General features: G+C 30.2%; 1 long non-coding RNA gene across 1 annotated transcript; it reads right to left on the bottom strand.

The window, feature by feature from the left end:
* Positions 1 to 456: 456 nt before the first annotated feature.
* Positions 457 to 3700, bottom strand: LOC135119992 (uncharacterized). The gene is made up of 6 exons (XR_010278462.1): positions 3623 to 3700; positions 3483 to 3571; positions 2663 to 2786; positions 726 to 863; positions 603 to 671; positions 457 to 545 (listed from the first exon to the last, which is right to left on the bottom strand). It is a non-coding gene; the product is annotated as an uncharacterized LOC135119992 (long non-coding RNA).
* Positions 3701 to 14365: the final 10665 nt, after the last annotated feature.

Here is a 14365-nt window from a genome sequence, read left to right on the forward strand (position 1 = left end):
TATAAAGGTATTGCATGGAAAACAGTCCTAGTGGCTATAAGGCAAGACAGATCGCCAGACAAGAAAAGCTGGAATATTCAGAAACAATAATTAATTTTCCCAAACAACATTGCAATGACCACGCAGCCAATAGAGGATTTCACTAACGAATCAAATAAAAAAATTATTTATTGCCCTCATGAGGGTTTTACAATCGGAAAAATTGCTTAATAATTCATTGTTGGGATAATATTTAAAACTAATAGAAAGATGGATAAAATAATAAACCATTTAAAAAACTACGTTTACCATGTTATGATTATTATCAAAATAATAACCATAAGTAACTAAAACATTAAAAAATAATCTTGACCAATGAATTAATATAAATGTTTATCTTTAGTTTACATTTTTCGGGAAAATAGAATTATATTAATATTATATACTAAATTAATAAAAAAACTTCCCTTGGAAGCACCAATCCAACGACTTTCAGCACGGAAGTTATCAAAAGTTTTTGATTGAGAAGTGTTCGAGTCTTCTCTAGACAAAGAGGTACAAGCAAACTTTTTCATAATAATATATCAGGAAAAATATAAATATATAGTGGAATTATACTTTACCTCTCCGTCAATTTTGCCGAATGCATAGCAAAAACCATTTCGTGCTTCAGATAGAAAAACACGTAAAATCTTCAATATTTATAATAATGAATTTATAACAATAATTAATAATATAAAACGGACCTCGTGTTTCAAGGCCGATTTCCAAACACTACGAACAGCCCACTTGCGTGGGTCATAAATATAAACATTTCTGTCTTTTCCTGCAACCGCAAGGGCTTGACGATTCCCAGCGGAAGTAAAAAGTTCTTTATTTCCAGGCTGACGAATAAAATTTTGAGTTTGTAACAAATAAGAACTGCATAAAGTTTTTCAGGTTAAAGTTATATAATACGGATATAATAGATATTAATAATTAGGATTCATTTAAAAAGCTATAAATTATCAATAAGAACTATAAGTTATAAAAATGTGTAAAGTCTTTAATATAAATTTAATTACATTAGAAAAACATTAAAAAGTTAGATTTGTTTATAAACATATAAAGTTTGCCAGAACAAGAAAAAAATTTTTTAAGTTAATCAATAAATATAATAAGTAGATAGATACAGCAATATACAAAAACTGTAATATAAATAATGACAATTTAAAAATAATGTTTTATGAGTTAAAATTTAGAGATATTATAATAACAAGTAAAGTGTATTTAAATAATATAAAAGTTAACAAGTCTGGAAACAAAATATTATTATAAAAAATGTAATAATATATAAAAGTTTAAAGTTTATAATAATAAAAAATTTGTGCAGAAAAGTTATATATGATATTAAAAAAGTCTAAAATTTACATTTACAATAAATATTTATAATAAGTTAAAAATTAGGATATATAATAAGCTATATTAAAAACAATAATTGAAGATAATATAGAAAGATTTTGTAAAAAAAGGTAATAGATATTAAAACAGTTTATGAAAAAATTAATAATTAATATTTATATCATAATAATAACAATAAAGGTTTGAAAAGTATTATATAAATATATATATATATAAATTTATAATAAATAAGTAAATAACCATAGATATTATTATTAATAAAAATAATAAATTTTATTGCAAGTTTAAAAAATAACAAAAGTTTAAATTTATTATAAAAAAATATTACTAAATAAATCGATATGAATACATAAAATACTTAAGTAAATAATGTTGAAATTAAGAGAAAAACATATAATTATAGTTCTTTACAAATTAAAAGTAATATTATAATAAAGAATTAAAAAAATCATTATATTATAATAAAAAGAAATTTAAAAAGTTTATAAAACAGTTATAAAAACAAAATAATATTTAATATAAAAACAGTAATATATAAAAGAAAACAAATTTTTATAATAAAATAATTATTTCATTTTTATAAAAAATTAATAAAAATATAATAAATGAAGGGGTATTTATAGTAAAACATCATTTATAAATGATTTCAACGTTTTTTAAAAAAAAATATATACGAAGTATTAAAATTTCAAAAGAAGAATAGCACACTGAACAAAAAGAAGTATTCCAACATATATATATATACATATGCAAACAGTATTCATAAGAAAATAACTATAAAAAGGTAAATGTAGTAAAAAAAATTATAATATCTACAAAAAAAAACTTTCAATTGTTATCAAATAAAATATTCTTCGCTTTAGAAAAAAGCGCTCCAAAGTGTAGTAAATAACCTTAATGAATAGCAAAAAGCATTATAGTTAAAATTTTCTATAAGACAACTGTGAAGTGTTAAACAACGAATTTTACTAGCGAAAAGAGAAAACCGATATGATATAGAATTAGCAAAAAAATGGTTATAAATTAGGGTTGTTCCAATTTTTCTCACATTAATTAGGGGATTTCATTCATAACATAACCAATAAAAATTTTGCAATAAATAAAAAAAAATACAAAGATTTGTAAGCTGTTCCCACAGGAAATATTATTATAATACAGTATTTCAAGCTTAAAAATATATAAGATAAATAAAAACTAATAGAGGAATAGCCAATACAAACTAAATTGATTTATGTATATTATATTTTTATAAAAGTATAAAATAGTATATTCATAAAAAAACCATAAGCTGCGACACGTGCCCTTCCTTTTCGGAAAGTCGATGGTCCCAAATACTAACTTGATTAAATTCTGTAACGGCCGTGAGAGTATTACTGCTTTGCTCAAAGTCAAGAGTACAAACTGAACTAATATTATTATTAAAATAATATAATTATTCAAAATTAAAAAAAATATAATTTATAGATACTTAAAATTATTATAACAAAAAATTAAAAGCTTACAACAAAGTTAACATAATTAAAAAATTAAAAAAAACTATGTATATATATTTATTAAAAGTTAATAAATAATTATAGCAAAAAAACTGGTTATAAAAGTTAACTATGAAAACATTATGAAGTGCTTCATATATAAAAATAAGTACAACTAATATTTTAAAAACTTTAAAAGTATTAAAAAAAATAAAAAAAAGTATATAAACTTTCAAAGAGTTTTTAAATATATTTTTCATAAAAAGCTCTCTGACAATTTTCTATAAATATTTAGTATAAACTTAAAAAAAAACATAAATTATTAACAAATAAAAAGTAATAAAATCTTACTCTATACCAAATTTCATTTTAAAAGCTTAAATTTTTAAAATATTTTAAAGAAAAACTAAAAAAAATAACTTATTGGCAAATATAAATAGTAGGAATCCGATTAATATAATAAACAAATTTTTAAGAGATATATACCACTCTCTATGTAAATCATGTACTATGCTAAAAATTTTAAAAAATTAAATATATTTATGTTGCTAAAAGTAAAAAGACAAGTAAAGATTTTATAGACAATAATATTCTAAGAAATTATTAAATCCTTATAAAAACTAAACAAACCTAGGGCAATGCGCTAACGAAATGAACCTACTAACATTTTGATCAGCATAAAAAATTAGACTTCTTCTATAGCGATTCACAGAGACAAACTAATTTCGAATCAAATCTATTAATTATATATAAATCATAAAAAGGAAAACATTATGAGAATCAATAATGCTGATTCCACTCCAGCCAAATTCAGGATAATAGGAATCCTCAAGTTCTTCAAAAGCAACTGAGTTTTTATTCTAGTAAATAAATTTACGAAATAAAAAATAGTCTTTTAAAAAAGATTAGATTAGTTCTAATTAAATAATATACATGGATAGAAGACAATTTGCATTTTCCAAAAGTATCTACGGATGCAATTAAACCTTTTAAAAGCAAAAATAAATAAACTTCTGATATGATATAAAATAGTTGAACCATCTTTACTATCAAGAGAAGTAATTGGAAATTCATGTGATATAAAATTCAGTGGATTGACCATAAATTCTTTATTATTAATAATTATTATAGATGTCAGTGTTGTTGATAACATGTAATATAATATTTCTATTACCACTTTCAATATAATTTAATTCTTTCATTAACTTAAAAAAATTTTTATTACTATATATTATTAACCTACTTTTGAAAGGATTTATTGCAATATTTTTTCCATTTTCTTTATACTTTTTACTGATTTCTTTCTCGTTCTCTAGCTTATAAAATGTTTTATAATTCAACGATAATAATAAAAGCAAAAAATTTGTACAATTATTTCAATAATAGATTTATCTATAGCTAAATAAGTTAAAGAATCTTCTAAGCTTTTAAGCAATTGACCAAAGTTATAGCCTGTATTTAGTTTCTCACTAAAATTTAAAGGATTAAAAAGTTCATGTATGTATAAATTAAAAGTAGTCAGAAATGTAAAAAGTAAGGATATAATTTGGTAAGTTATGTAAAATATATACTAGAAGAAATGCAATAATTATAATTATAAGTAAAAAAAAGGTTTTTAAAGAAAAAAGAGATATATATGATATTAACCTAAAACAATTATTTTGATGATAAACTGTTAGAGGACACATAAACGCTATGCCACGCACACACCGCCGTAAGTTGCAAGGTTCATAATCGTATTATGACTATCCCCTCAAAGGTTACCAGTTACTATTTTTAGCAATTGTCGCCTAGGTCTAATTTGCAAAAGGAGGTCTATGGAAGACCCTAAACGACAGGCGCGATCCCCAAAACAACTCTGGTAAGTTTGAGTACCATGTACTAACGGATTAGACAGCAACCAACAAAAATTAAAAAAGTGGTAACTTTAGTTACCAGTGAACTTAAAACAAATCAATTTAAGCCCCAGAGTTTTGCTTGTTAAAGGGTTAAAAAAAGTAACCTTGACGTTTCCAAGGTGCACGCTGACCCCATATTTACGCCTTACTGTGCCGGCAAAAAAAATTGTTTTAACTTAAAAACAGAACCGTGCTGGTGTCGAATTGTGTGTATGGCTGTCTCTTTGTACTAGCACTACTACATCACCAGCAGGGTTGTGATCGAATCATGTTGACGGCTCCGAACCGGTGCATGGTGCTATTAACGTCACTCCTTTGTACCATCTTTCTTACAATAGCTTTTAGACGCACTTCCGTGACTTTGGTCATATTTTATTATTATAACTTTTAAGATCTTTTAATCTCAGTACGTTACTCTGTTTAAAAGCGATCAAACATAGTTACATGAAGTTTATTGTGAGCATATTCGTGACTAAAGGAAGAAAGTTGGACCTTAAAATTTTAACATTCCTATTTTAAAAATACATATAATTTACTTTGTAACTAAGTTTGTAATACGCTTTAAAGATTTATATTTTAAAAGTCTTTAAAATCATTACAGCTTTTAAAAGGCCTTAAGGGGTTGTTTTATATAATCAAAACACTAACAATGTAAACACTGTTTCCACCTTTTTTATAATTTTTTTCATTTTACAGACTTTATTACTCCCTAACAATAGACAGTCAAATTAAACATTTTTTTCTTCTTCATCTCTAATTACTCAAGTCAGAATGATTTTTAACTTGCTATTTATATCGATAGTCACTACTTAATTACGCAAAGCAGGTCTTGATTTAGGGTATTAGAATTTAATGAGGCTAAGGTTCAATACAAGATTATTAAAGACCGAAAAGTAGAGTCGCGTCGTGGGGAATTGGTCCCATGACCATGAGTATGCGCTTCAAGTCACCGCTGAGCTACGAGGAGAACTCTCGATTCCGGTAAGACGGAACTGCGTATTTAAATAGCTATGGGGGACGCTTAGATTATCTTCTCTTTTATATGTTATTAAACATCTTAACCACGGGCAACTATGTTCACCCACAGTAATAAAGGTATTTTTATCGCAAACAAACAACTTACACACATGCACTAAACAAAATTAAATTACACAGAAAACGTGACTAAAGGATAAACCAACTAAAAATGTCCTAAACTAATATTTTTTAAAATAAAAGCGATTATAAATATACATCGGGGGCAACGTAAACCAATTATTTATGTATATAATACGGGTATTATCGATTCTGTCGCATCTTAAACGGAACCGAATTAAATGAAAGAATCTTAAATTTCATTTGAACAAGGGGTGCCAACCGTGGTACGCGAAATCATTTTATGTGGCATGCGGTTCCTCGGCCCCCTCCCTCCACTCACTGCAGTGACTTACACACCAGTGGGTCGAGAGCCGTAACTATTGCGTTGGTGCTGTACTGGTTGATGATATCACCCTTTCAAGAAACGCTGTTATAAGAAAACTCGAAGAAATGGCCGACGATGTTGGTAAACAAATATTTCACCATATGACCGTGCTCCTACTTTTATCTTGCTTTGGACGAGAGCTGCGATGTAACTGACACTGCACAATTGTGCATTTATACGCGTTGTGTCAACGAACAATTCGATATTAAAGAAGAAATTCTCAAAATGCGGCAGCTAAAATCTAGTAAAGGAGAAAATGTTTTTCAAGGAAATTAAAAATGTAATTGATAATTATCAATTAAACTGGGACAAATTGGAGCCCCGGCAATGACCGGGAAGGTAAAAGGTTTTGTAAGGTTGTTGGAAGAATATTTAAAAAGCAAAGTTCTTAAATACCACTGCATTATTCACCAAGAAGATCTCTGTGCCAAGGATATACACTTTCGTTCTATTTTAATCCTGTGATACAATTTTTCAACCACATTCAAGCCAGGGTTCTTCAAAGAAGGGGATTTCACTAATTTTTTCTCACAAATTTAAATGAAAGAGAAGAAAGCTTGAATTACTGTTACATTGTACGGTTCGTTGGCTATCTTGAGGTAAAGCCCTTGAAAAAAAAAAGGTTTTGAAATTTAAAAAACTTAGTTGTGGGATATTTAGAAGAGAGTGATTCACTCCCATATGAGTGCTCACTTCTCAAAAATAAAGATTGGTTGTGAATTTAGCTTTTATGGCAGATATTATGAGTCCTTTAAACAATTTAAATGAGCGTTTGCAAGGCAAAACTATTTTTTTCCCCATCTTGTTCGGTTTGTTTCTATCTTTCAAATCTAAACTGTCACTTTCCGAAGAGCGTCTGGGTAAAGGCGAACTGCACCATTTTGCTCGAATGCAAGAACTAATGGCAAAAACAAAAATTCAAAACTTCACGAATTTTTTAAAACAAGTATTTCTCCTAAAACAATCCTATGAAGGGAGATCTACCGATTTTCAAGAGGATGTTAACTTTGTGCAGCTTTTCTCAAATCCTTTTTCAGTTTTATCTACCGGGGTTGCTATTTATCCAGCTCACCCCCAAGTGGACATTGCATGGAAAACCTAAGGACATGCTAGGAAACGCTTCCAGTCAAAAGTTTGCCTCGTTTGAAAACTACTACCCAGAACTGATTTATCCAAGTTAATTTGAATTTGCGCTCCGTTACTTTTGTAGAACTGACTGCACTTATATTTGTGAGAAAACATTTTTAACTATGAATATCATTAAAAATAAATATCGCGCAGTATTAACCGACAAAGATTTAAAAAATTTTATTCTTCTCGGGTCCCCACAAATTGCCTTTTTTTTTAACATAAGCATAAGTATATTTACATTTTATTTAGATTATTTAATAACAGAGTGATCTGTGTTTGATAATGTGGTTTTTTGATAATAGTAATCTAGTGTTTAAGGCCAGTTTTAGGTTGAACAAGTGGGATAATGTTTTATTTCATAAATTTTATAATAAAAAGCTTGACAATAAAATTATTTACCTAAAAAAATTTAGGAAGGTAAAAACTTTTAACCTATTACCCGATTCAGATGAATTAGTAGGGTAGGGGTACATGCATTGTATTTCAGAAGAATGTAGAAATAAAAAATGTGGCGCGTCAAATATTTTAGTGAAATAAGTGGCACTCCTGAACAAAATTTGACCACCGTTGATCTACAAATATATATATTAGTGGAAAGGCTTTTTAACCTTTTTATAAAGTTATACAAAAGGCTTGATCGCTTATAGTAAAACAACTCCCGTTCCTTTATTCCTTTATCGTAGTTTTATAGTGTTCATGCCAACGCTTTAATGTACTCTTTTATAATTTCAATATTATATTTTAGTGAAATTGAGCCAGGGATCATTGTTAAACATTCGCAACCGCTTTTTTAAATACTTTTATACTCTCTCGATGCGTTTAAAAAGCAGTAACCCCAAACAAGAAAAACTAAGGTTAAAAGGGACAAATTATTGTTTTATTAGGTATACTACTTTGCCTTTTAGTTAACTTTGCTCTTTAGATTAAGGCAAGATTAAAAGGCCGCAGTTGGCTTATTCTTTTTGAAAAGCACGTAATCTGTATGTTTTACCCATGTCTCATTAGCTTAACTTTTTAGATGTCGCAAAAATCAAGGTGGCTCAACCGCTTCTAAAATAGTAATAATGGTATATGTAGAAACTAGCTAGCATCAGAGTCAGCTAAGAAGAAATCTTGCGGTCTTCTCGAATCACACTTTGACCTACGCTATGTAGGGTCAGACGCCATCTTTTAAAGACTTAAACGAGCAACGTTGTAGCATACCTACTTCTATGCATTTTTACTAAGTTAGATAACCTTATGCATTCCTTAAAATAACCATAGTTGCCAGCTGTAGTGGTTACTATCAAGATATATTATGAAATTACAAATTTAACCTTTTACGTAGCAACCATTACTTTGTATAAATGTTGAATCACTGGGAACGAATATCCACATGGCACATTGTTTTCATAGCCCTAAAGGGCCTGAAGTACCTAATTTGGCTGGCACGTTCCGTTTTTGTTGCGCGGATGAGTTTCTATAGCAAGCCTCCCTCATGGTGAAAGGATTTCCGCTTTTGTTGAATTCTTTATAATAAAGCGCTTTGTTACTTTTGTTCTTGTAGTTTTGATTTAATATAATTGCTCTTTTCATATTTTTTGGTTACTATTATACGTTTTAGTTACTTTATTAATTTTTATCCAGTCTTTAAAAATCTATTGCTCTAACTGCTGTTACTCTTGAGCTTTTTATCTCAATAGGACGTTATAATACTTACTTTGATTATAACATTATAACAAAACCCCAATTGTTCATTTTTAATCTTTTGTTTTTCGTTAAGTATCATTAGTCTTGACCAAACAGTTTTGTCAGAATTAGTCAAAGAAACAGCTTATAGTTTATTTCAGAATAAATTAAATTAAGTGGGGTATAGAGGATTTAGTTTTGAAGTATCAAGAACATATAAACGTTCTTCACTTCAAATACGAGGAACTAAAGCCTTCTTTCAGCCGTTTCAACTTGCACTTCAAAGCAGCCAATGTACGTTCAACATTATCTCCGTTAGAGAACCAAACCTCTTTCCTTGTGACAGAGAACATTTAAATACTTTTTTTGTTTTAACTTATAACTTTTAAGGCTCTGGGGGAAATTTTTTCAAGGTTTCCAAAAGTCCTTTACGCTGTTAGTTTTTTCCGCGGCCCAGCCTTTAAGTGTTTTCATTGTAAAGCCTATAAATATAAAAAACTTTCATTTAAGAAGTTTTTTATCACGCTTAAGGCCAGCTTTGGCTTTTTTGATGAAGTAGGGATGTTAAAAACAAGCTTTTATATCTTCATCAGTCAGGATCAGTAGACAATTACGTTATTAACTTTAATTTATCCGAAGTGATATTTGGGCTTACTAGAGTTGCCTTGAAGCAATAATTTTTAATTGGCCTTACAGAAGAAATGAAAGATATTCTTGCTAACATTTTGGGAACCCACCCCAATTAGTCATTCGCAACAGTTTTGCATGCAAGTTGACAATCTGTGATTTGAAGAAGCTGTGGAGAAAAGCTTTAATTTTAAAAGTAACAAATTATACACAACTTGTATGAATAATTTTAGTGTGGTTCATGCGAAGTTGCAAAACATCTTTTTAGATGTCTTTGTCACCTGAGAAAAAGGCCGCCGGCGGCGGGAAATTCTTTGTGCACATTGTGGTGATCCTGCCCATAAATTGAATGCGTGTCTTGTAAAGGAGGAGAATCGTTTAAAGGCCACGGGTCAACAACTAAAACACCTTGGTAGCAGTATTAAACTGCGGGTTTTACGTTCTTTTATTGTTAACGAAGGCCTTAACACTTGTACGGATAACCTTTCTCAGAAAACTATATTAAGAGCAACTTTAGCTAATATTAATTTGGAATTATTTCTCGACGGTAGTTGTGTTGCATATGTTGTCATTGATTCCGGATTTGCAAGACGTAATAACTTAAGGTTTCATTACTTAAATGTGCATTCTACGTAGATTTATCCGATGGTTTTTAATGCGAAGGAACCTATTTATAATATGACGAAGTCAATTCGGCTTGCTTTAAGTTCACATAACGGGTAAGTATAATGTTACGTGTCTAAACTGGATAAATACCCTTTGCGAGGGCTACCTTGGCTTCTAAAGCACAATCCTATAATTTTTTGGAGCAGTGTCCATGAAGTTTCAACACATATATTGAGGGGGTCACATGGATAAGAATATGTCTGTTATAGTTAAGAGAAGCCCAACAAATTTCAAAAGAAACCAAAATCAGAATGTGTAGCGCTGAAGTTTTCGATAAAAACTCCTTAGGATTACCAGTCTACTTTTGCGCGGTTTCCATGGTTAAAAAGTATGCTTCCTTTCAATCTCCTATAGATTCTCGAGGTATACCTATGAAATACAGCGTTACTCCGACTTATTTCATTTGAAAAATGATCCTTGTAGTATTTACGGTCTCCCTCCCCACAGACCATACGACTAATATAGTGTTCATTCAAGAAGCCACTTTGCCAACCTGCAGCAAGTTGTAGCCGCTATCTGCAGGTAATTCTAAGACACGTAAGGACTACATTGAAAAGGCATTGAAAAAGGGCTGGATAAGGCCTTCATTTAGTCCAGTGGGCGCTGTTTGCTTCTTTGTTAAGAAGCCAAACAATGAATTAAGATTGTGCGTCGGTCATTGTGATATGACCATCATTACTATAAAGAACGAGTTTCCTCTCTCTTTAATAGATCACCTAATTAATGTACTTTCAGTAGCTAAGATTTACACTAAATTTGACCTCCTTGACGCTTATTATCTTGTAAGAACAGCTTTTCATTGTCGTCATGGTCTTTTTGAGTATCAAGTTGTACCTTTTGGTCTAGCGAATGCTCCGTCTACTTTTCAAGCTTTCATGAATGATATATTTAGGGACTATCTTGGCAAATTTGTTTTCTACCTTGATGTACTTATATTTAGCAAAAATGAAAAAGAGATCACCAACTTGTAGTTAATCTCAAGAAAACGTTCTTTAGATGTAAAAAGTATTGGCTTTTTTGGATATTATTTCTCATGGAGGGATTAGCATGGATCTAAAAAAAGTTAAGTGCATTAAGGGGTAGCCTGTGCCTAAAAGGATAAAGCAACTGCAACAGTTTCTTGGATTTTCGAATTTTTATAGACGCTTCATAAAGAACTATTTTATATTAATTAAACCCCTGACTATTCTCCTTATGAAGGAACGAAAGTTTATATGGACTTTTGAACAAAATGAAGTGTTTCAACTCTTAAAGTCGAAATTTATTCTGCCCCATCCTTCGACACTTTACACAAGAGCTCCCCTTAATTATAGAAACCGCCGCCAGTAATTTTGCATATGGTTGCATACTAAGTCAACTATATGAAGGGACGTCACACCCGGCTTGCTTTCTCTTTAAGCAATTACGTGTGCCCAAATAAATTATCACACCCCTGATAAAGAGTTGCTGGCAATAGCAGAGACTTTTAAAATTTGACGTCACTATCTTTTCCCTTTTGAGCACGTAGAAATTTAAATTATTTTATTCGAAAACAAATACTAAATTTTTGCGGGCAAGCTACCTGGACAGCCGATCTTTGTGATTATAATTTTGAAATAGTATTTAAGTCTGGAATGGAACATCAACCTGCGCCAAGTGTAGAGAAGTCTACTTAACTGTGTAGTGCGGGAAGACCCGCGAGTTGTTCGCCAAGTGCGATAATTGAGACAACATTACCAAGCTGTATATAAAAAGGTAAATTAAATGAAGGATGCGTTTATTGACCAGTTTCTGTCTTTTTTATACCTTTACAAGGGTCGAAATATTTCCATTTATGCTCTGTAAATTTAGACGAACCAAATACTTTGTTTAATTTGTGATCCAATTAATTAGGTCAAATTAAATTTTTTGTGTTGAAATATTAATTTCTGTTTAATTTCTCTATTCTTATGTTATTAGTTCTTTCTCAGGTTTTCGATTGGATTATAACGGATCATTTTTCATGTGGAATTTTAGAGGGTTATTTTGTTTTCTTTGTTTTGGTTTGTTTGTGTTTATATTTTTGTTTATGTATGTGTTTTATGGTTGTGTACTTAATCCTTAATATATTATATAGTATGTTTTTGTAATCTATGTGTATTTTTTTTTTCTATTTGCACTTTGTGTTTTTTGAATTTCTGTTTTTGAATCTTTTGTTTTAAATTCTGCCTTAGGTGTTGTGTATACTGTGTTATTGCGTTAGAAAACCGTACTGCACCGCGGATGTTCAAAGTATTTCTTAAGTCCATCTCGCCATGATCAGCGCATAATTGATCAGCAAAAACATGCCCCGTGACCTTAGGCTGCTATGGTGTACGGACGCTTCTTCCACAACCAGTCCCCCAACAGCATAGACGACTATAGCAAAAAATTATTGCTTCACATGTAAGCGAGGTACTAAGGGCACCCTTAGCTCTTTTAGAAACAGCCCGTGGTGTTATAAGCAACTAAACGCCCGGAAATGGTTATTGGGACTAGTCCTGGAGTCAACTGCGACTTTTGCTGTAAATTGTCATCAGCGTGCAACGCCAAGAAAGTCGAGCTGCTGGAACTATAAAGAGTTTTTAAATATTAGTGAGTAGTCAAAAAAATAAAATGAAAAGCAGAATCTACAGTAGGTTATAATGTATTTTACATGAAACCATTAGAAACCCAAGACTCCATGAATGGTTACCTAACCTTAAATTTAACGAACCAAAAAGTTTATTTGTTATTCCTTTAAAGATAGAAGATAATATTTTTTGTAAAGCAGACAGGAAAGTAATGTAAATTAAACTTGTTTTTCATGAAACATGAAGAACTAGAAGAATATAATAGAACTAAACGAAGAACGACGGGCCACACCCGAATAAAGAGATAAATATATGCGCAGCAATTTTTAGCTAAGCTCTACGCGTGGAGGTCCTTGTTTAAAAGCTAAGTTGTTTACACGGCGTGTTAAATATTGAATAAAAACAAGCTTTCGTTTTGCTAACTTAATTTTAATAACTTGGTTCACTATGCTTATAATAGAAACAATTTTATCAATAAATTCACTTTTTTCTAACGGTTAGAAAGTCCAGCTTTTTGTAGAGCTCTTCTCTTACTAAAACATCGAGTAGTGGTACGACTTGTAATCATTTTATGCTCAACTATCGTTCTTTATAAAAATCTTCCACTTGTGCTTTCCTTGGAATTGAGTCTTTCTAATTATATATTAAAGAAATATTTACACCATTTACGACTGTTTAGTTATAACAATCATTGTAATTGCGCTGCCTTACAGCCTACTAAAGGAAAATGCTGCGAGCTTAACTCACAACTTGGTGGCATAAATGCATATACTTGAAATCTTACCTTACCTGAATGCTACTTATTGTTACAAACTTATTTTATAGTTTGGCACTGCTATAAAAGTCAGTACTCCCTTATTATTAAAGGAATAAACCAAGTTATATTTTTAAATTTAAACGCTCTTCTCCCAAGACTTAATAACTATTGTTTTTTTAGCTTATGCGACTTTTAATAATGTTCCTAACCTAGATTAGAATCCATGACTGCGCCAAAATTAAAATGCTCTTTTTTAACTCTCCACTCTGCTCAGTACTATTTCGAACACTTATAAATATCATAGAAGTCTATACCTACTAGGTTATAACAGTAATATCATTTGAGGGCGTGCTCCACTTAATCTGATCTTTTGCTTACCAATACTTCTTAGAGGAGGCGCTTATAAGTATTTTATAGAAAAAAAGGAGTAAGTATTTTAATAACTGCCATAATTTCATTGTTAGTACATGCCGTGCTTCCTTTAGCAAGCTTACGGCTTTGAGGTTTATCTTTTTATAGACTTCCAATGTGGGCCTAATTAAGTTTTTTAGCAGAGAACTGCATTTGTGTTTGTGTTTAATTTATAAAATATGCTTATCGTATATTAGATGCCCCATTAGACCAGAAAGTGACACCCAGCTTAGGGATAATATAATTATGTATTAAATATTTTAGGTTTAATGAATTATAGATATTAGGAAGGGAAAGAGGAGGTATCCAGAGGTTTAGAAGAG

This window comes from Zophobas morio, unplaced genomic scaffold (assembly GCF_036711695.1).
Source record: "Zophobas morio isolate AGI-343-1 ecotype UQ-CSIRO unplaced genomic scaffold, CSIRO_AGI_Zmor_V1 ptg000329l, whole genome shotgun sequence".
Taxonomy (NCBI): domain Eukaryota; kingdom Metazoa; phylum Arthropoda; class Insecta; order Coleoptera; family Tenebrionidae; genus Zophobas; species Zophobas morio.